The sequence below is a fragment of the Sander vitreus genome, chromosome 5 (genome assembly GCF_031162955.1).
Source record: "Sander vitreus isolate 19-12246 chromosome 5, sanVit1, whole genome shotgun sequence".
In the NCBI taxonomy this organism is placed as follows: domain Eukaryota; kingdom Metazoa; phylum Chordata; class Actinopteri; order Perciformes; family Percidae; genus Sander; species Sander vitreus.
The window spans coordinates 2,272,287-2,294,539 of NC_135859.1; the positions used below are offsets into that span (position 1 = coordinate 2,272,287).

The 22,253-nt window shown below is 43.5% G+C and overlaps 1 protein-coding gene across 11 annotated transcripts in view; it reads left to right on the forward strand.

Annotated features, from left to right (window-relative positions):
* The window catches only part of fbrsl1 (fibrosin-like 1), a 293,183-nt gene that overhangs the window by 227,214 nt on the left and 43,716 nt on the right, over nucleotides 1-22,253 (forward strand). The window contains exon 1 of one of the 11 annotated variants that reach the window (XM_078250018.1): nucleotides 8,649-8,683. The exons of the other annotated variants lie outside the window; for them this stretch is intronic. The gene's annotated coding sequence lies outside the window, so the exon portion shown is untranslated. Of the gene's footprint in view, nucleotides 1-8,648; nucleotides 8,684-22,253 lie in introns of those variants that run through there. 11 annotated transcript variants of the gene reach the window in all.

Sequence of the window (22,253 nt, forward strand, 5' to 3'; positions counted from 1 at the left end):
TACAAACTCAATATTTAGTAATAACATGGCCTTAAACATGGCCTCAGTTGGACTGTACTTTATATAAGAACGAGATGTGAGTGAATAAAGACAATTTTCTGTTGATGTCCTGTAAACGGTTGAAATCTAATTTCAGTAATTTTCTTGGTGTCTTCATCATTAATTTGTCATTAGCTGGAGATGATACTCCAAAAAGCCAGTATAAAGGGGCTATTCTTCAGTGAAATGCCAAGCAAGAGTACAATAAGGGTAGTGTGTTAGGAGTGGCGTGATGAAAAGAGGGATTCACAAGCCTAATTTGTTGGTTGATTGAAGTGGAAAAAAGTTGATATGTGTGGTATTGCACACTCATTGCTTGTAAAATGGCTGCTATATTCCAGCCTGGCCTCTTTGAAGCTTTTACATTTGTTCTATCTTTGGCTCTTGGTTCGGCAGTGTTTGGATCCTCAGTTCACCTGACTGCAATTAGCTGACTTGTGGTTAGTTTACGTGGAGTTTTCCATGTAAACTGGAGTTTTGAGCAACTATGAAGTTTGCCATCAGTTCAGTGAAGAGATCAGTGTAAACAGCTGGCGTCTTAGTCCATAATTAAATTTGAAATCTACTGTTGGACATTTTATTTAGGATGATAATTTGATATTCCTAACTCGATTTAAACTCATTTACTTGCTGTTGATTTGTGTTTTGCAAGGGGGACTTTTTTTGACCATTTGATGGAGACTTGTTTCCTGCCCTGACTTGAGTTAATATTAGATTACTCCGCGTTTGTGTCGTCTATGCCACATTCAGGAACTAGGCAGCCTAATGGATTCTATCATGGGAAAGTCATTGAAACTGTGCTTTTGGGCAACAATCCTTATGCACTATAATACATTGAAAACAACATTTTGTAATCACATTATAAGACCTGCTTACTTTATCAACCATCTGTCTTTATTAGAAACACTCCTCGAGAAGTCTGAAAATGGGCCAAGGTCACAGCTATCCAGAGAAAGCTGCAGCATATCTTTTTTTTTTCTTTCTTCTTTTTGAGGACGCAATAGACTATACACAGAATGAAGAGCACAATGTTCCTGTTCCACATCCCCTATGAGACAAAACTGTGAATCAATAAACTGCACAGGGCATAGTTAATCTACCCACCACCATCTTAGCCTCTATTTTGAGCATGAGGGAAGCCGGCAGCCATTTTGTTTTCCTGTTTTCCTGAATGGCTCCTGTGAAAAGCAGCCGCCTGTGCATGGAGTTAATTAAGCCATAGTTTTAGAGCCATAATTGATTAAATCATAGAGTCAAAATAGAAATTGCGGGGCCCCAGCAGCTGTGTCTTACTGAATTAAAACCAGTGGCATCCTCTGCTGGTGAAAGGATATGTTAATAAGGCCTTGAATGCAATCAGATTTTGTTGTTTTTGTCTTTTTTTAAGCCTGCGTGCTTCTTTCTTTCCCTAACACTTTTCCTCAAGGGGTCTTATTATACACTTCTGTAACACTAGAGAGTTAGTGTGCAACGCACTGGGAAGCCAAAAGACCCTCCCCCAGCTCCCTTAAATCTGTCAAAGCATCTGCCTCATCCACCCTGGCAAATCCTTTGACGTGTGGGGGTAAAGAGCATGCCTTGTATCATTCATGAATGCTGGTGGATTTCCATATCTGACACTACGCTGACTTACTGCTGGGAGCACTTGTGTCCACATTCAATCCTCCACTGAGAAATGCGGCAGCATATGGCGAACCGTGGAGACGTCGCATGTGCACAACTGTGATCCAGCCTGCGCAATCATGCACACACGCTCCCCCGGTTTATTTATTTTTCTACACGAGGACAATCACAATGTCGCAGACATACAATCGAAATATGAAATTGGAATTTGCAGGAAATATATACACAGGATTTTATATATGTACTGGATGTCCTTTGTGGTTTCCATCATCTCTCTTATTCACGCTCAGGGTTTGCTCCCACTCTCTCTGCTCTTTTCCCCGGCTGACCCTATCTTTGCAGTGCTATGGTACAGGGAGGTAATGATGAGAAATGGAGTTATAATGCCAGTTGTTAAACCTCAGGCCGCACAACAAATGTGCTTCAGAGACCCTGCATTTGTCTCTGAATGGATTAGGTCTTTGCTCTGGTACCCCTTGTATTTAATCTCACTCCAGTCTCTGCCGGCAACTCTGTGCTTCTCATGGTAACAAATATTCTGTCATTTTCTCCTCCTTATGTCTTTAACCATGGTTGCACCTGAGCTACGGCAGAGTTTTTGCTCTCGGTTATCTGTTGTTTTCTAATACAAGAGGAATGGAGAGTAAACTACTTATCTTTGTGTCTGTGTTATCTGTGCGACTTGGTCGTGAATGTCAGATGTGCATTAAAAACAGCTTGTCTGGCTGTGCGAGTTGTTCTAAGCCAGAACTTGGACACAACACTCACTTGAAGCTGCCTTGTCGCTTATAAGAGTCATCTATTGGCTCAGATTATCTATTTCCCCCCTCAGCTCAGTGTCGCCTAATTAGATATTTTCTGTACATTGCCATGTGGTCAAGAGCTTGTTGGTATTCTGTAATGGGGGGGGGGTCAGATAATTTAATGAATATTTCTTTATTTTTTGTGAGAATTTTGTGCAGTTATAATTCATGCCTTTTATTTGACACTAACAACCTTTTGACCACATGATTTAGTAGTAATGGCAGTTCCCTCCAAAGTGGCACAGACTATATGTTTATTATTCTCACAGAGAAAGAGAAGTCATAGAATGTTAATAAACTAGTACCTGTCTGTATTAAATTATCAATGTGCATGAAAAATTCATCTCCAAAACGTCTTTCACACTTTCTGAGTCGGAGCACAATTCACTTTTATCTTGTTAAAGGAATAGAAATCTTATTACAAGGGAAAATGACACCACTTGTTTTTCATTTTCCGTTTCCGATCCCAAGCAGTGAGATAGCTCTGATTATTGCGAACACTTTGAGTGGTAACGAAAAAATTCGGTGAGGTTTGGTTTTTCCTGTATGTGGGCTCTATAACTCTGGAGCAAGTGACATGGTTGTCCTCTCAGAATTCAACGCTGCAGTGAAGCATATCAGAGGTTGTTATTGCAGGCACCCTGCTAAGTGCCCATAAATTACTTGCTAATCTCACTTCTCCAATTTCCATCCAATTTCTTTTCTTAGTGTAAATTATACCCCAGTGGAGACAAATCAGCAACTAGACCACACAAGGCTGCGGCTTCTGTTTTCATGGTTTCTAGACAAGAACAGCAAAGTGTAGTTTTTGCTTCCGTCAATCTGCCAAACAGCTCAGGAGGATGGAAAATGAAAGCTGTGAGTCCACAAACAATCGTGTATCAAATGCAGGATCTAGTTTGCACATTTTCTCCTGGCAGCACTGTGAAGCAGATAAAGAATGTCAAGGTGACATGTGCATGCTTTTGGAGGAAGAATAAAGGCAGCAATGTCCTTGCTGATTCTATCAGTGGGAGCCATTCTTTACCTTGTTCAATGAAAGAGGAGGGAGTGGGGGAGGAAGGCCGAGAGAGGGTGGGGGTGTAGGAGAATAAAAGCCAGAGACAGCATAACATCCCTCCTAGAAACGCTAGTCTAACGCAGCACTGTTATCATCTCCCAACTGCTTTTCCTCCCTGATCGATCTGTGGTGTTGGGCAATGCAAATGGCCATAGCTAGCCCTGGGTATTCTACCATCAATGGAGAGTAATTATCTTCGGCAACAACCAATATTGGATTGTTAAGCCTCAGGATAAGGTAGCCAACAGAGCCTTCAAACAGTCACTCACCTCTGTGGGCTTGAAGGCTGATGGATGGATCAGCTGGGACTAGCTGCTAGAGGGGCTCCCGAGGCAAACTAGCAGAGTTACCAGCTCTCATCTCCCTCTGCCCTAGCAGTGCAGCCCTTTGAATCCCAGAGAAAATTCATTTTTAATGTGCCTGGCGGAGGGCGCTTTTTGTTCTACATCGCCTCGATCAATCAGGAGGACTTTTCATGTCGAACAAGAACCTCCAGAAACATTTGCCACCAGGGCTTTGATAAGCACAACTTTCAAGACGGTTAAAAATGAGCTGCCTGACAAGCTCTACTCACGGAATAGATTCAGGAATATGATTTCAGAGAGTTGCAGACTGCATACAAGTGAAAAAGACATTACGGGTACCGGAATTCATTTCTACATAAAACCCTTTGGAGAATTTTGTTTTCGTTTCTTATTTGGTCACTTGTACATCTCAAGAGCTCCTCTATTACTGTAAAGTCCTTTACTTCTAGTTGGTTCTCCTGAGAGTCATTCTAAGTGTCTGACTTCCTGTGGCCTCTGTTCTCAGTAGCACTACTTGTAATCTGGAGTATGCCGGTGCTCCAAATGGATGACCTAGAAATGTTGTCCGTATTGAAAGATGGGAGTCATTGAATAAGGTGCTCATTCTCACATCGTTGGTCTATGCTACTCGAGCCCCCGTAATGAATAAATCATGGCCTTTGCAAGGCTCTCTCCAGATAGAAATTACAATGTACAGCTGCAGAAATAAAATGGAATAAAACATGACTGTGTTCCGTTTTTGGTGGCCACAGCCTCTCCACCATCATTACTAGTAATGGCGAGGATTCAAAGCAGAGATAGCTGGGATTCAAACTTCCAGTGTAGTTTTCTAGTTAGACTAAGTGCCCAGTGCTGCTGTTTAATTTAAGAATAATGGTCATTCTGAGACATCATATGAGACATATGTCAGTTCAGTGAATGTTCTGTGCGTGTCTCCATCCCCTCAAAAAGATATCATAAAATATCAATACTTTTAGCTTTATTAAAGCACACACTAAATCCTGGCTGCTACTGAGCCAATTTGTATTTGTCTGCCCTCAGGCTTTGATATCTTTAACTTTAAAGGAAGATATTTGCTCTATTTCCAAAACAGGGCGATGAGCTGTTAGCAGCATGATACCATCCTCCAAGAAATATGTGGCTAATAGCTTCCTATTAAATGTGCTCATTGTGGTCGATATTAACACTTCCTGTCAACATCTGATCTAAAAATCAACATGTTTCTGTCTACACTCAGGGCTTTTCTCTTTAGATTAACAGGTTTTACTGTACATGCACCTATTTTAGAAAGCTGTTGAGGAGGGGAGGTATTGTATGCCAGATGCTATTTCCACAAGGCAGATATTTGGACCAGGCCTGGAGATCCACTCAGTCAGCGCTGGCTTACCTGAGATTAACTGTTCTCCTGGCCGTGGCTGGCAGCATTAGCGGCCCACCACTGAATGGACGTGAAGCCCAAAGCTGGCTGTTAACGTGCTGAAGGACAGAAAATACACCCAACCTTTTTCCCAGTGGTGATGTAGTGGTTAAACCGCCACCTTGGGAGCTATATGTGGCCTCACGAGCTTAACACTGAATCCTACTAGAGCTTCTCTCATGTGTCCATCTCAACTGTCTCAGAATATTTAAGGAATACTCTGAAAGAATTATTTGGAAATGGGCTTTTTGTGATTGTTCTCAATCAGAACTCATAAGCTGCATGAATGGTGCCTTCCAAAATCTTCTAAACTGTGATATGTACAGGGTGTCTTCTGTATTTTAGAAGCATAAAAATGTAGAACTAAGCATTGTAGTTTAATGAGCAATTAGCTGACGCATTGGAAACTATTTACTTACCAACAATAGATGCCCTGCGTTCCTACACATCCTGTACAAACCATGAAGTTTCCATCTTTTGCACAATGTTACACCTCTGGACAAAACCCCAGGGACCTTAGATGTACATGTGACTGCTTTATAGAGGAAATAAGACACATTTGGAACCATTGTAAGGCATATTTTCTCTTTTGATTGCTAGAAAAATGTTTTCTTTAAAGGAAAAGTCTGCATGCCCGCCTTACAAAACAACACCAAAACCCAATGTTTACTCCACTTTTTCTTCATTGGGATGGAAGAGAGATGGGGGGGGAGCAGATACAATATGACCCTTAGGAATGATGATGCCTTTATGGCTTAAACATCTATTGTTTCCTTTCCCAGCATCTTTGAGGCCAGTTTCCCAGGATGCCCTGCTGGTGCAACATCTGCTTTTCCGTTTCATACGTTTTCCTGGAATGTGTCCCAGGTTTAGCATCATGTATGTTCTCCCTTTTTGGTCGCTGGCTCTTTTCAGCTGCTTTTGGAAAGCTGTTATTTTCTAATATAAACAAAATCACGGCCAATTGCTCGATTGACCAAAGTCCAATTTAGTGGCTTTAACTTTTCCCTGTCCAATTCCAAATTGCCCCTGCGCCTTTTACTCTGACCTGTGCGTTTGTGTGTGTCTGTATGTGTAATGCCCTATGTTTTTAAGGGAAGTCTAGGCTTGGGGATGACCCTTAATCACAGTCAGCTGGGAAATAATTACAAGTCTTGCATTCATGACAAAAAACCCACAGAGTAGGCCATAACTCTTATTGTTGTTGCATGCGAGGCAGAGCCTAACCTACAGGCAGAATGTGTAGATGCCCAGTTTGAGATGGGTATCGCAGTGTGTTATTTATCCATCCACAATACTGTATTTATCGTTCTTTATAAAAAATAAAATTTAAAAAAAGGATTTGTATCACAACACAGTTGCCCTTCTCTTGGGGGTATCTGTGGAGTATAACACAGCATGGCAGAAAGTAAACACCAATCTTCTACTTGTCTCCAGAAAACTCCACAGGGAGATGGAGTTGTAAAGGAGCCCCTTACTCTGCCTTGGCATTTTGCAAGCCTAAGCCTCTTTCAACCTGACTTCAATCATGGCTAAGTTAAGCAGGTCATAAGAGTGAACAGGATAACCACAGGGCTAACTTTGTAGGAGATGTCAAAGCTCTATCCTCTTCCTCTTTAGCCTCTGAGAGTTCTCCTCTAAAGTACATTTTAAGAATAACATCTTCACTGTGCAAAAGGAGCAGATGGATAGCCTCGCTCGGTCAGGACTGATGCCAATCCATACTCCCCAGGCTACTGAGGGTTTTAGGGAATGGTTGCACACCGGAGGGGTCAATGGGGGGGATTCTAGATGTTTGCCCACTTTACATTTCTGTACACATGGTTGAGGCGTATAAATGACTATATCCATTTGGCGGTCATCTTCATGAACTAGAATTAAAAAAAAGAACTATTACTACATTTTCCAAATAACATATTTTCCTTTTCCTTTTGAAAGATCCTCTCCTGATACAACTCAATACTAGAGATTTAATACAGTCATCAGTCAAAAGGTGTGGGTTAACTATCGCACAATACATTGCTGAGAGGTTTAATGAAACTACTTCAATAGAAACACATCCTCAGCCCCATTATTGAACATACAGTTCTGTATATGTACTACATGCATACATACATTACTGTACTACATACATAGGTGTCATTTACAGGGGAAATGGGGGGACTACAACCCCCCCAATGATCAAAACTGGCCAATGCAACCCCCCCCCCCAAAAAAAATAAAAAATAAAATGATTTCATATATTTTATCAATTAAAAACAAATTGTTGCAGAAACATTCACCACCATGCAGAAAATGAAGTGTGATGCACAAAATTTCAATTTCGCTCAAAAGTGGAGATCTTAACCCCCCCAATGTTGAACCCATAGTTATGCCTTTGACTACATATTTACTACATGCAAACACACAATACTGTACTATATGTACTACATGCATACATACAGTATTGTACTACATTTGTACTATATGCATATACATACAGTGCTGTAGGCTATACAAATATGTTTACATGCTTTAAAAAAGTCCAATCTGGTTCAACCTAGCTAAATAAATACATGAGAAAAAAAAATCCTGGGTCTATTATTGGGAGTAGTGTTAACAAATCAGATCAAGCCCTCGTACATTGATTGCTCTGGTCTCGTCCTGTCCTCGTTTTCACCAGCTGCTGCCACACACACACACACACACACACACACACACACACACACACACACACACACACACACATACACACACACACTCACACACACACCCTGGCTGACGTGCAGCGCAGCCCAGTCTCTCTCTCTGTTGCGCACGGAGAGCAGGTCGGAGAGGAGCGGAGCGCACTGCGTTTTTCGGGACTTCTCGTCACACTAAACGCGCCGGGATCTTGTGGATAACCGTTAGACGATCTTTCCAATGTGTGAAAAAGCATCCGCGCGGCTCTTGGATATGTATTTGGTCGCGTTTTCCGCTTGAGATCGACAGATACTTTGGGGAATCTATTGTGGATGAGCTGTCATCGGCGCTTTCACTGCCCGACTTGGAATCCTATGAGCGGTGCTCTGGCTTGACAAAGATCCACTGTTCTCACAAGGAGCCCGACAATCTGCCTACAGAACTTTAGCGAAGTCAAAGAAACTGAATTTTAATACTATTTCCTGAAGGTCTCGCCGCTTTTTCTTTCTCTTTCGAGAGAGAGAGAGATAGAGAGAGAGCGAGAGAGAGACGGAGGGAATAAAATCCCCTCAGTGAAGATTTATTGTTCCGGCAGATTATTGTGTGTTGTGAGTTTTGTCATCGTCTAACCGCTGAACAATCTTTTTTTTTCTTCCAAATTGGATTTAACCCCAACAAGGCTCGCATATATATCTATATGAATGCGTGTTTTTATTTGCTCCAGTCTGGCTGATTTGGATATCCTCCGCAGCCGATCTCAGCGCGTTTGGACTCGGTAAGGTTTTAATGAAATTCCACCGATGTTTTTGTTGCTTTCATTGGTTTTCAGTTGGAATATTTGACATCATTGTTTAAACAAATACACTAATATGCACAGTTTCCGTCGATTTGTATCATTAGTGTGTGTGTGTGTGTGTGTGTGTGTGTGTGTGTGTGTGTGTGTGTGTGTGTGTGTGTGTGTGTGTGTGTGTGTGTGAATACGCTGTTTATTGTTAGGCTTTTTCTCCGTCGGTGGCAGGCGCATTCCCCTTTCCAACGAGGCGCCCCGCACGTATATTATTATATTATATTGTATATTACGTATATAACATCCAAACTTAGCCTACTTTTTTTTTATTTATTTCAAAATAGCTTTTACTCACGTTTTCAAGGGTTGCCATAATTCAGTATGGACTTCCTCCACACTGACTGGTAGAAACTGATGAAGTTACGTAAAGACTGGCGGGTGTTTGGGGAAAAGCGTAATATATATATATTTTTTATATTATTTTTTTGAAATATCAACATTTTGTCTGCACTGGGTTTTAATATCCTATTGTGATATGACGATTTTGCATGTATATTTTAATATTTAATTTTGTTATTTACCACAACATCACTGGTTGCGTGCATTCTTTTTTATTTTATTTTAACTCAAATCCATAGCTGTTTGTAGGTCGGCGTCTTGTTATTGCAGTATACTGTAGGCTATTATCAGGCACTCTTAAATCCACCACGCAGGACATTAACACAATTTGAGTCTGTCCCATGTCTGACTTATACAACCGCGCGAGGAGCTGTTTAATTAGGTTTTCTTCCCCTCCCATCGCGCCCAAAAATCTCAGCCATCAAGGTCAGACTAGATCACATGTCGCCTGGTAATATTAGTTCAACACTTATGAAACAAGTCTTTGTCGTGGCTCAACCACAGATCAGAGTGTATTATTTTTTTTTACTACGAGTCCACGCCTTTAAGAAAAATCTAACATTCCCATAATAATCCTACAGAGGCTTATAGACGCGCGTCGCAGTTGTGAGCTTATAGTGATTTTCCCTACCATTAGCTCTCCCAGGGTTTTACTCTAATATTTCCGTAGGGACGTACAAGTGTTGTGTTCAATAGTGACTCCGTTAATCTGTGCTATATTTTTTGACTCTTTTAGTATCACTTTAATATTCCTGCAGCCGTTAAATAGCAAGCCTGTGAATACTATAAACATCCAACACTGTGGCATCTTTGTACCTCCATATTATCTCTTCTGATATCACTATGACCGGCACTTTTCTGAGAATTGTGTGAAATCTAAATCACACTTTTTAATGCCCAGTCACTAGTTGAAGGTGTAGTTTAAAAATCTATCCGCATTGGAAAAGCAAAGGGCTCTGATGTATGTGTTGGTAGCCTATATTATCCAATAATGTTTATTTATTATAGTCTCTTGCTCCATTGACAAAATAGTATTTCTTTAGGGGCATGTTACTACAATGACTTCAATCCAAATTGAGTTGAATATATTATAATGAATCTATAATTGTTAAGTTGAAATATAAATTGTCACTGAGACACATGGAGGTAGCTTTACTCTGAAACTGACTTACATTTGGGTGGGAAATGTGACTGAATATTTTGTTTAGTTACACCTGTTTCTATTTGCTAAATGTCCCAAGCCTTTTCCCCTGATAAGACACAGAGCAATGTGTCTTTGTACTCATTGTTATGCTTGCCAATCACTGTCTTTAACTGTGCTGCAGGCTCCAGATAGGCTGGAAATGTCATTTTGTTCTTATCAGGAATGGTGCAAAAAAAAAGAAAGAAAAAAAGTGTGACTGATGTGGTCAATGATGAAGTCTCAATAAAATATTCTCAGTCCATTATCTCTTGTTATTGCCTGTTAGTTCTGCATGTAACTTGGGTTGTAGAGTATACAACATTGTAATACCAGTCACAGTGTAAGACCAACCTGATACTTCCACCACCTACATATTAAAATATATATCTTACTCCCCAGCACCTATCTGTAATCTAGTGCAGATGGGGCTCTGGAATTAGCTTGCAAAAACCTCTCTTATTCCTATCTTCAAAAGCCCATTTATCTCTAGTGGAAAGCTGATAAGAGACAGGCCTGCTTGGCAAATGTGATAAGAGGGTGAAAAATCCTCCAGCTATTTGTAATGTAAGAGTTCAGGCAGATCACAGCTGGGGAAGACATGACAAACCCAGCATCATGAGACTAATGCCTTGTGCTCCCTGAAGCCTGGATACGAGATATAAGAAGAAATGGAGATTTATTCTGGATCCGTGCATGAACTCAGAATTGAAAAATGAGCTAAAGAGACGTTCAAGAAAATAGCCCTTTGCATTTGGATGCAACACCATGTTCTCAGCGGTGACGACAGTGTCTCAAACCTCCGAATGTTATCAGTCGGTATTATAAAGTAATGCCACAGCCTGCTAAGCGATTTTGAGCACAGTGTCTAGCTTTAAATATGCAACAATCTGTGAAATAACATAGAGGGGAAAAAAAAGATGTCAGTTAAATATGTTGTTGATGCATTTAGGGGTAAAGCTGTGCTTAGGGAGGAACGTGTTCTAAAAGTATTGTAAATCCCAACTGGAACCTGTCTAAAATGTGGAGCTAATCCAAATTGGCTTATACTGTGAGACTTAAGCTGCCCTCTGCGAGAAATATGGAATTGAGAATTGCAAAACAACGTAGCACTCGTTCCGCAGACCAGCAGTCAAAGAACAGTACTCAGAACATTGAAGAATGTCTCCCTGGCGTTGCATCTGATTTCTGTCAACCCACTGACACAGCTTCACCCATTGTGCATGTTACATCTAACATTAATCTGTTGGTGCAAATGCAGTGTTCATATTAAAACTGGAAGGAAAGGTGAACTGTATTTGTCATAACGCATATGGCCTTCCACAAAATTCACTGTCAGAGAAGCAAGAAGTTCTCTCATTCACAGACGTGTGGGCCACAGGAGACGTGGATTGTTCCGTGGACATGTCGTTGCTGCATAATAGATGACACATAGCATGTGATGTTATTCATACTTCAAGGACACTCCACGAACTCCACCACTTGTGGGTCCACAGTGGGAGATGCAGAATTTATGCGTGTCCCTGTGGCACTTGGATCTACATCTTAATCCTGACAAGGGACTTGCCATAAAACACTCTCTTTACACCAAAAGCAGAGGGACACTTAGCAGGAGAGGAAGCCGGCTGCTGCGGAGCGAGGCGTTTGGCAGACTTGTCTTTTAATGTACGCTGCAGAGATGTCTCTGTTTTTAACATTTAAGTTATAAATAACGCAAAGGGCCGCACAAGGCCAGTGGCTGTAAAGGGACAGGGAGGTGTTGTCAAAACAAAATACATTTTTCTCCTTTTTTTATTGCATGGCAGTTCTTTCAGAGCTGGCTGTGTTATTAACTGTGCCTGACAGCAGGGGATTTATGTGCAGGTCCAAATGGAAGTGACCAGTGACCTTTCCTGTGGCGTTAGCCAGCTCTCAAAGTGCCAGACAATGGACTGCCTCGACAATGAGCCGCGGCTCTTTGTCCCTCACCTCTTCCTATGTGATGTTATTTCCTAAATGTGGGCATCTGCTCACTGAAAGGGCCCGGGGCTTGTGTCTCTGCTCATGTGTTTTCTCCTCTTTTTTTTTTTTTGAAACATTTCTTTCTCTCTCAGCTCGAAATGTCAACTGTGTGCTGCACAAAGCAGCCATCCAAGGTCTTTTGAATACCTCCAGGTACTAGTGAAGTCATAGGTCAGCCAGTCGCTCAGTCAGTGGGTAATGTGTGTTTCATGCTCTTGGCTGAATGCGTTGAGCTCTTTGCAGGAGCTGCTGAGCAACACGGTGGCCCCAGAGGCAGGATGGAAGTGGAGCGGGTCACAGCGCCGTTGCAGGCATTCTCCTGTGATGTTGTTATTGTTGTTTTCTCCATCCCTCCTAACAAAGAAGTCCCTCTTCACTTCAAACAGCTGCTAAATCCCATACATATTTCAAAAGCACTCTCCCTTTAATTCCCCCAGTCCTTCTGCAATTAGCCATTGACAGCAGTGCCTAGTGCAGTTCATGATCTAATAGAAGAAGGGGATATAGACTAGAGGTCCTTTGATTCTCCGCTACTGAGCATCTCCTGCTCTCAGCCTGCTCATTGGGACCAATCTCAAGGAGAGTTGGAGACACTTCATGTGAATTCCCCTTCTTTTGAAGCTGCCGACCTGGGTCAACCTGTAATTCTGGCAGCTGGCCAGTTCCTCGCCTTCCCCTCATCTCTCTGTCGCTCTTGCTCTTACTCTTACTCTCTCCCTCCATCTCCCCTCACGTTTTCCAAACAGTGCTTCCCCGAGAGCAGGTTGTGTCTTTTGTTACCTTTATGAGGCATAATTAAATGTGCACGGCGTGGCACAGTGTTTGAGCAGGAACCCCAGGCGTGCCATTAGCCAGATGTGGCTGCTCAATCCTTAATGATAGAGGAACAGGCGGAGGAGGCGAGCCCAGGAGTCCTTCATCACGCCATCCCGAGGTGTCGTGTGGGCCTAATTGCCCCATCGTTTTGTGCACCGTACGAGCCCCCATGACACCTAGCTTCATGCATTCATTATGTAGTCTCCCAGTGCTACTTCAGGCTGTGGTGTTCATGTATAACCGGAGGTGGGTGGTACACTGCAGCTAGGCTTTTAGCCAGCAAGTATGATTCATGAGGGGAGTTTCTTAACACCTTTGTTTTGAACATTGCACACAAGAGGTTGGGTGATGTACTGTGTAATGCACTGCATTAACAGTTTACAGCGTCTGACTGAAGAGGGTTGCGTTGGCATGTACTGTCATCATGTGAGAAAGTGAGAGGCACATTTTTATATGCGGCTGCTATTAAACATCACCACAGTTGTACATCGTTATTTGTATTCAGTTTTGGTCGGATCATTAAGTGTTTTTTTGCATTCAGTAGAGGCTGTTTGAGTTCTGTCAGTCAGTGTTATAATAGTTAAGAAGTGATGCACATGTCCTTGGAAGAGGAGGCCAACCAGGAGAGTTCAGAAGCCACTTTTCTAGAAAACAACCTGCTTGTCTGTCTCTGCCTGGGGGCTTTGGAAGTGCTAAGGGATCAGACTGACAACCGCTGACTGATCGGCTCACATTCACACAGCGTTTCCTTCCAGCCTTGCCTGGGATCTTAATATTGAGAGTTCTCATATTTCCTCCTAAGCCCTTTCACTCGCAGTGTATTAAAGCCCCCATCCCATTCCACCCCTCTCCCCGTCTTTTAATCCAGCCCGCGTGTTTTTCCCCCTTAGTAAGCAGATTTGAGTCGGGAGCTTTAATTAGATGCGTCTTCTCCGGGATATGGATGTGTCGGGTGGTCTGTGCACAGCCTGGGGAGCGTTGGGTGAAAATGGGCCTACATGCCAAACATACGGCACCCTCGCTGGAAAGCAGGCCCCTTCGTTAGTGAGGAACTGACGAGCTGCCGCTCACATTTGGGTAATTAACACCGCCACAGATTGTGGAACAGCTGTGCAATTTAGCACTGTGGCAACACCAGCGAGTCAAGAGAGACTCTGCAAACAGAGGACGGCTATGAAGTAAAGCACCTCACTCAGGCCTCATCCAAGCTCTCTCCAGTGGCCAAACATAACGCATATCCTCAGCCACTTGGCAGAATGGCATGACAAATTATTAAAATCACATTATTCAAGGGAATTTTAGATGATGAATACTTAAGCAAAACAACAGAAAACTGTCATTACAGTTTGGATGCTCATAGACCGTTTGTGCCATAAAAGACACATTTAAAAAAATAAAAAATACACTTTGTTTTTAGTCTGAAGCCACTATATTTCAACACCTTCTGTAAAGTCATGGCCATGTGGAACAACTTAGATCCTACATGGCTGCATCTAAGTTCCTTATCCATGGAGGATTTACAGCGAGGTTTTGGGGCTAGTCATCAGCCTCGTCCACAGTTGTGGAGAATAGGACCGGACCTGTGTTAAAAGCCTCTGCACTTTCTCTCCATGTAATTTAAGTTGCTTTTCATCTTCCTTTTCTTGGCAGGGCCTGGCTTGCCCCCACAAAACCAAATTATATGTGAGAAGTAATTAAAGCATCCTGTTCTCCTTTTTGTTTCTTTTTGATTATAGTTAATGCGTACCATTCCGTCCTCCACTTTTATTCGCCTTGTTTTTTTATCCCCACTGATCCGCAACATCTGGTTTTGGGTTTAACCGTCGGGGAGTGGTGAGAGTGTGGGGGGAAAAATGCTGGTACACATGCAGTTTAAGCTCGAGTATTTTTCTGTTGGCTTCTACCTGATTATTACTGAAAAAAACACAAACATCCTGGGATATTTGGCTTTCTGTCAAGTTGGAAGCATTTCACAGTGACAGCCCAAGATAGTCATTTGCAGAGTAATGAAGGCAACATGACCATGGGCTATTTTGCATTTGTGTTATATTAGATAAAGTGAGATTTCCAAAACAGTAGGTTTTTTTTATGGCTAGAGCAAAAGTAGCAATATGGAGCTGTGTAGTTAAGTGTGAGTCTTGTAAGGTTGAGCCCTGTTGCCTCTCCTCTCTCCGGCCTATCAAGTGTCAGTGACAGTGACATGCCCAGGGCTGTCAGCAGGCCATGTCCCGTCTCCGTGCTCCGTCAGAGAGTGAATGGAGAGAGCCCAGGGAACTTGTTAAATTTCTGCTAAGCTAGGCTATGCTGACTTTGACAAGAGACATTTTCTTCCAATCTCCTCAGGTCCTCTGCCGCCATCATCAACCACAACTCAGTGAGGGAACAGGGCAACGGGAGACGATGCAACGATAATAATGTGAAAAATGTCTATCTGCAGTAATGCCAGGTGAAGGCAAACGGACAGGCAGGCAGCCAGCCTCTGCAATGTATTCTGGGAGGCTGGGCCAAGCCCCACTGGGGCTGTCATTTATTTATCTATCTGCAGTGTCTTGAGAGGTGAGGAGAGGAGAGATGGCAGAGGCTTCGCTCTACCAGAGGGGGCTGGCCAGCTCTTGAGGGATAGGAAATATAATTGGGTTGCTATCACTCTTGGCTATGGCACCAATCAGACATTTCTCCCTTCCTCCCTCCCTCCCTCTCTCACCCACCCATGTTGCTTGCAGACATAGCTGAGGAGACGAGGCAGTGCTGGCCTTTCAGGCCCTGATCAGGGACGACCCCAAACAAGACTTGTCACTTGTGCTTACAGTGGCATTTATTTGATCGGAGGAGGTTTTTCTTCTTCCCCTCCCCCCCCCCTCCCCAAGCTCTTTCCTCTGCATTCTGCCACTGCCTCTCTCTTTGGCCTGAGCTGTAATGCTGGAAACCTGAATGCAGCTTGGCTGGGCCTACCCATGACTACTGCTGTGCAAGGCAAATGACTTTGCTGTAAGGGACAGGCCACCTGTTAGTGACAGGGTGGGGGGCTGAGCTGACAGAACCAATGTCACTGTCAGAGAAGCAGGTCGAAGTATATCCCAGCGGGAGGGAGAGGGAGACAGGAGAGCTGTTTCCACTGGCCCAAACCCACCACATTGGCCCACACATGCCCCCTGCATTATCCTACTGTGACCCTGTAACTGTGGAAGCATTGCTATGCTCGTAAGCACTACTGAAAGTAGAATTTGTCTGTATAGTCAGTGGGAGAACTGTTCTGTGTGAGCGTGAAAGCATGCATGCAATGTTTGTATGTGTTTCTGTGTTGGGAAGCAGGGGGTGCCACGGTGGTCGATAGTGTAGGTAGAGCGCTGAAGCCTGTGAGCACATCTGTTTCAGCTACTATAATTGCGTATGGAGGTATTGATCTGTGGTGGGTGCAAGGGCACTGTACCAGAAGTCCCTGCCTCCACACGCTGGCATCCCGCCAGGGTCCTGTCAATCTGGGATGTGGGTGTCAGCCTGGGTGGGGATCTGAGCATTCAGAGAGTCCTTACAGGAGTGCAGCGCATACCAGGTCTCCAATTACATGTTGGTGGGTGGCATCGGGTGGGATGCCATGCAGGTTCACGAGGCCCCCCCGCTGCAATGCACCTGAGCATGTTTAAAAAGCATCAACAGCAGAAACAGTAAACGGGGCTGGTAAAATATACTATCTACTGTAGCTATGGCTGTGGATCCTTTGCTGACTGTGCTCCAACCAAGGTGTTGGAGAATAACAAGAACTGTAGTGTAGTGGCTTGTAATGACGACCAAAAACGCTTGTCATTCACTGTCAATATTTTGCAGTTTTACAAACAAGAAAGTGAACAAACTTAACCATCTCATCAAACTCATCTCATCACACAAGCTAGCGAGAGTACACAACAGACAACTTCCGTGTAGGCTACTTCAAAATAAAAGCACTTCCTGTGACGGTTCATAGTAATACTGAATTACCGTTGAATAAGTTTTTGTACATTTTTCACAAACTAGTTGTAGATCAAGTACTGTAAATAATGTAAATAGTGAGTTTTAACCACACTATAATAAATAATAATAAATAATAAACTAAACAACACAAGTGCTTTAAACAAACATTTCACAACAAGAACAGCAAGGCATGATTTGAGCTAACAACCCACACCCTTCGTCATTCTACTGTGTCCAGCCTCACAGCTTTTAACACTTGATTAAACTCACTTCTCTCAACTAAATCCTGAATTATACTGGCAGAAAAAGTGTGAGGGGAAGATGCTCTGAGGGCTTCACCTGCCTGATGGGTCATCTGGGTTCTGCTCGCTATAATGTTCACCTTTTTCATTTGGGAGTGTTTACATTGGCCTCTACTATGCAACCACACACATCTTTACCACTGACAGACATGAAATGCAAACATGTTTTTTTCCCTTCTCTGCTAGATGAATAGCATGCAGTATAAAGGCCCCGGAGCCTGGACCAACTAATCCAAGGATTCTCTCCAATGTGAGAAAAAGCTCCTTGAGCACACAAGCTGCTGCCTTGACTTCATCTGTTTGCATATCTCTTATTCAAATACAGACAGGAGCCACCTGAGTCAGGCAGAGTGTTTTCTGGACGTGCAGATGTTGAAATGACTCTAAAAGAAAGAGGTTGCCATAGCATCACCTCAGAAAAACAAGCCTTTTAAATGACAACTCATTAAACCACTTATCAGCATGGTTTAGACAATCAGTGGCTAGAGCAGGCGTCCTTTTAAAAATACAGACAACTCAACATTTAAGAGGTAGTTTAAGAGTGTAATCGACATGTTTGTTTTATTGACAGGAAACTGGTTTGTTGTGGCGACCCAGTGCTGCGGTAATGAGCTGTGTAACCTTGCTTCACTGCAAAAAAAAATCAATCCAGTGCATTATGTACACACACTCCAATAACGTCACTGGAGCAACATACTGGAAGTGAATATGAATGGCCTCTGTATGTGACTTGGCGTCCTTTGTGCTCATTTAGTCCACTCATATGCCGAGACCCCCAAGGAAAACAAAGCTTTTAACAAGCGCTAAGATATTCATTGTTGCCATCATTAACAAGTTTTAGTGCACCTGGGAATTTTCTTTGCTTGTTGTTTTTTTCTCTCCACTTAAATAATTCAAGGAGTTGCATGTAAGACAAAGTTGCATTCACTTGCTTCATTATATTTTAATCCAGAGCAAATGATGCTCTGCACACACTAGGCATGGCCAACAACATTTAGTAGTCCTTTCCGCAGTGACATAAATTTGCTCTAGCAATGCAAACACATCAAATATTTCCTCCTCACCCTGCCCTTCTTTTCCATGCCAGGATTTGTGTTTAGATGGCTGCCAGATCAAATTCCTCCACAGGTGTTAAGTTATTATCAGAGTTAACAGCCAGTGGGTTTACACAGAGTTCAGCGGGGCTCATAAAAGAAGAAAAGCTCACCGAATAGACAATTACAACACATTAGGATGTTATTATTGTGCAATTACTGGAAATGCAGTTTGCTGTGAGTGCTCAATATTGAGCTGAACTCCCTTTTAGGTTGATAAAGCTGACCTCCAGTCAGGTATTGACAGGCTCTCATCACTCTGTACATGCCACTGTAAGCCACAGTAACCATAAGTCTGCGCAATTCATAACTATTTCCAATGCAGTCGCCGTAGTGACTGATCATTGTAATTGAAAACCAGCAGTAACATGGCCGTTGTCAAGGTCACGTCCCAGCGTGTTGTGCTATAATGATGTTACACAGTAAGTGTGAAGTCTAAAGCCATAAGCTCTCTCACAAGGTCTCTGCAGTTGTCGCGTTGGCGTTAAACTAGCTTCTGCTGGACTCCCTGGAGGTACGCAGTTAGCTCGACACCCCCTCCATCACCCCCTCCCTTACTGGTATGTCCCACTGATATGTCATCATGGTTATTTATACACTCCCACCCACTCCACATTAAGTCACACATCTGGACTGTCAGTGACAGAAGAGCTCAAGCTATGCCATGTCACGAAAGAAATGTGTGTGTGTGTGTGTGTGTGTGTGTGTGTGTGTGGGTGGGGGGAGTCTTTGGCTCATTTTAGAATGAAAACCCTGTCGCATATTCATGTAGAGAAATACTGTAAGATGTCAATGAAACATCAAAGTCTAAAGAATGAATTGCTGTGACAAAGCAGTGGGCGTACTGTGGGCCGCTGGGGTCCGCGTTCAATATTAAATTCCTGCTGTAAACACACACTCACCAGACAGCAGCAGATTATATACAGCAAGTAGCAAATACTAGGAAAAAAACATGTCCTCTTTTCTTCCAGTACCGATCTCAACTCTCAGTGTTTGGTGATGAAATGAAAGTCTGCCCATTGTAAACTACCACTGTCAGTTTCCACCTTTTTATATAAGGGCAGCTGAGCAATGAAGGTATTTCTGAAGCTGCCTGCCTGGGCGTTGGGTGTCCTGTCCGACCCTGCAGTGAGGCCTCAAGGAGAAGCTTGGGTTACAGCTGCCAGAAACCTGAGGCCTGATGTATGCATCAAAAGTAAATTCCACTTAACGTGCCACATCCCTTTTCCAACATGACCTGGGGGCTTTGGAGGTCTGAGACTCCTTTATATAGTGCATACCATGTTTGTTTGTGCTAGCAGGGTGGATAGGGTGCCTTAAAGTGGCAAGAGGACGGTGGTGTGAGACCAATGGGACATTTGGCAACGGGTGCCAGTCTTCTCTGTCCTATTTCCAGTTTTCCACTCCCTCCACTCGCCACCTCCCCAACTCCCCCTTCATTCCTTCGCAGGACAAGTGGCTGTATTGATCCTGAGAGCTTTGCCTGACTTTCACGGTTGCAGTTGACATACTGTATGAGCAAGATGCCAAGATGAATTCCTAAATTTCCTTTGCCTCATTTCAGCTGCCGTTGTAGTTTAGGAGAGGTACTGTTACTAAACCAGCATCAACAACTTCACACCCCCCATCGCATTGATAAACTGAGCTCAGCAGAGAGCGAAGCTGAAAAGGTCAGGGGTCACGGGCATCAAGTGTGTGCATGGTATAGGGTTTAGGAGGCTGTGGGATGCAGAATGGCTGGAGTGGAGGCTGGTGTGTGAAGCCTGGATCCCCCGTAGTTTTCTTAGCCCAGCCTTTAACTCCCACTGGTATTAGAACAATATTTATTTGTGTTAGAGGGGAGGTGATTCATATTACTCAAAATCACTGGCATAGTACGGGTGAGATCTGCCTCTTGCTGCGCATTTTTTCCTCTCATTAAAGGTGTCCGTGCCCAGAGGAGCAAACCAAAGCCTACCACACATTTCCATGTAGTGCCAGCTCTGCCTTTTCTTCTCTTTGTGTGCTGTCTTTAACTTCAGAAGAAATTCACTGTGTGGGTTGAGGCGAGGGAAAGGGTCACAGCTTTTTTTATCGCCTGCATTATTTAAGATCCTGCCAAGTTTGTTTTTTCTTCCCCTATTAGCAAATTCATCCAAGTCAAAAGCGCAGTACAATCTCAAGAGAAGAAGAAAGGAAGAATGTAACTTGTGTAGCCTGAGGTACGCTATGACTCACCTAGACATTGTTCAGATGGAGTAGGAAAAAAACAACAAGTTCAATAGGAGTTTCTATTGAGCTGTGCTTAAAGCCACCTTTCTCTTAACAAGCTGCAGTGAGAGGTGGTTTGCCTACCAAGCTTGCCTGCAGCTCTCCGCAGGGCGATTATGTCACGGCGGGCCAGTCAGAATGATGTGTATCTCTCTGTTAGAAGGCAGCTCCACTGCAGCAAAGGCTCTGACTAGGAATATTATTATTATCTCCAGGATCCTCTCCACAGCAACAACGATGCCGCATTGTGAAAGCTCTGGAGGAAGCTGTTTTTGAAATAATCCTCCTGTCTGTTATCCTGCCTCTCAGACAATAACATCCAGAAAGGCTTTTTTACTTTCCACCACCCACACGGACAATGGGGTAAAGGCTTTACAACAAAAGGATGATGTGTATATGGGGACAGCCAGTTTCCGTGACCTGTCCTATCATACCTCCTCACAGCGGCCCCCGAGGGAGCCGGGATTTGGTTGTGGCTGTTGACCAGCCAATCAGGCAGCAGTGAGCTGTGTCTTAAAGGGCTATCTGCCATCTCGGCTGCCGAGAAGCCTGGAGAGCCGGGAGAAGTCACCGGTGCTCTGATCTATATCAGGGCCAGAGAGTAATGACGAACAGACCCCCTGATTCCAGCGGGAGATTACCTGCGGTTCTTATCGCGGCTGGCACACATTTTGACATTAAAAAGGAAAGGAGGCCACACCCTTTCCATCGTCAGCTGTGCCGTGCCGAATAGAGCTATCTCCTGCTTTTGTTTTTCCGTCTCCCATTGCCTTTATCTCTCTGTCTTTCTCTCTTTTCCCAATTTCCATGCTCTTAAGCAGGACTTAATCATGGTACAATAGTTGTGCCACACTGACCCCCCCCTCCCCCTTCCACATTTGCCTATGCCTGACAAGGGAGGAGAGCCACGCGTGCTTTTAAACCACTGAGCACGGATCTGTTGTTGCATTAATTGAGTTAAATGGATTGCGATGGTCGAGATGATTTGTCTGTCGGCTTTTATTGCCGCAATTTAGACTGTGCCTCATTGCATTATGCTACTTAATGAGAGCCCTTCACAGACGTTTTGTCTCCACTGGTATTAACATGCACAGGTTCACTTCACAGGAGAAAGTGGGAACAAGCGAGCCCTAATTCCCTGCAAATTTTAGTCAGTCAGCTGGAAGCACTTCCTCTGTCACTGACATTTTATAAATGAAATGTCCTTACTGTTTCTCATGTCCTTTTTGTTACTCTGTAATCGGTGGGGTTGGAATTGTGATTTGTGACCTCCTCCCATCCTATACCCCCCCCTACCAGCCCACATCCATCCTTCATCCCGGGCCTTTGCAGGGAGTTTGAGCAGGTCTGGATTCTCTCTGGTGAAATATGCCTTGTCCTTTTTCCTTTTCCATTTCTCCTTATCTGGTTAGTGCTGGCTTTGGGCCTGCTGAGGCGTTGATTTGTGACCCTCTCTGTCTGCAGCGGCGAGAGGCTTTAATGCAATGCATGCCTCTGCCCTTCTCCCTACTGATGAAACAGGCCCCTGCATTCCCCTGATAGACTGCTAATTTGTATACTAAACTGAC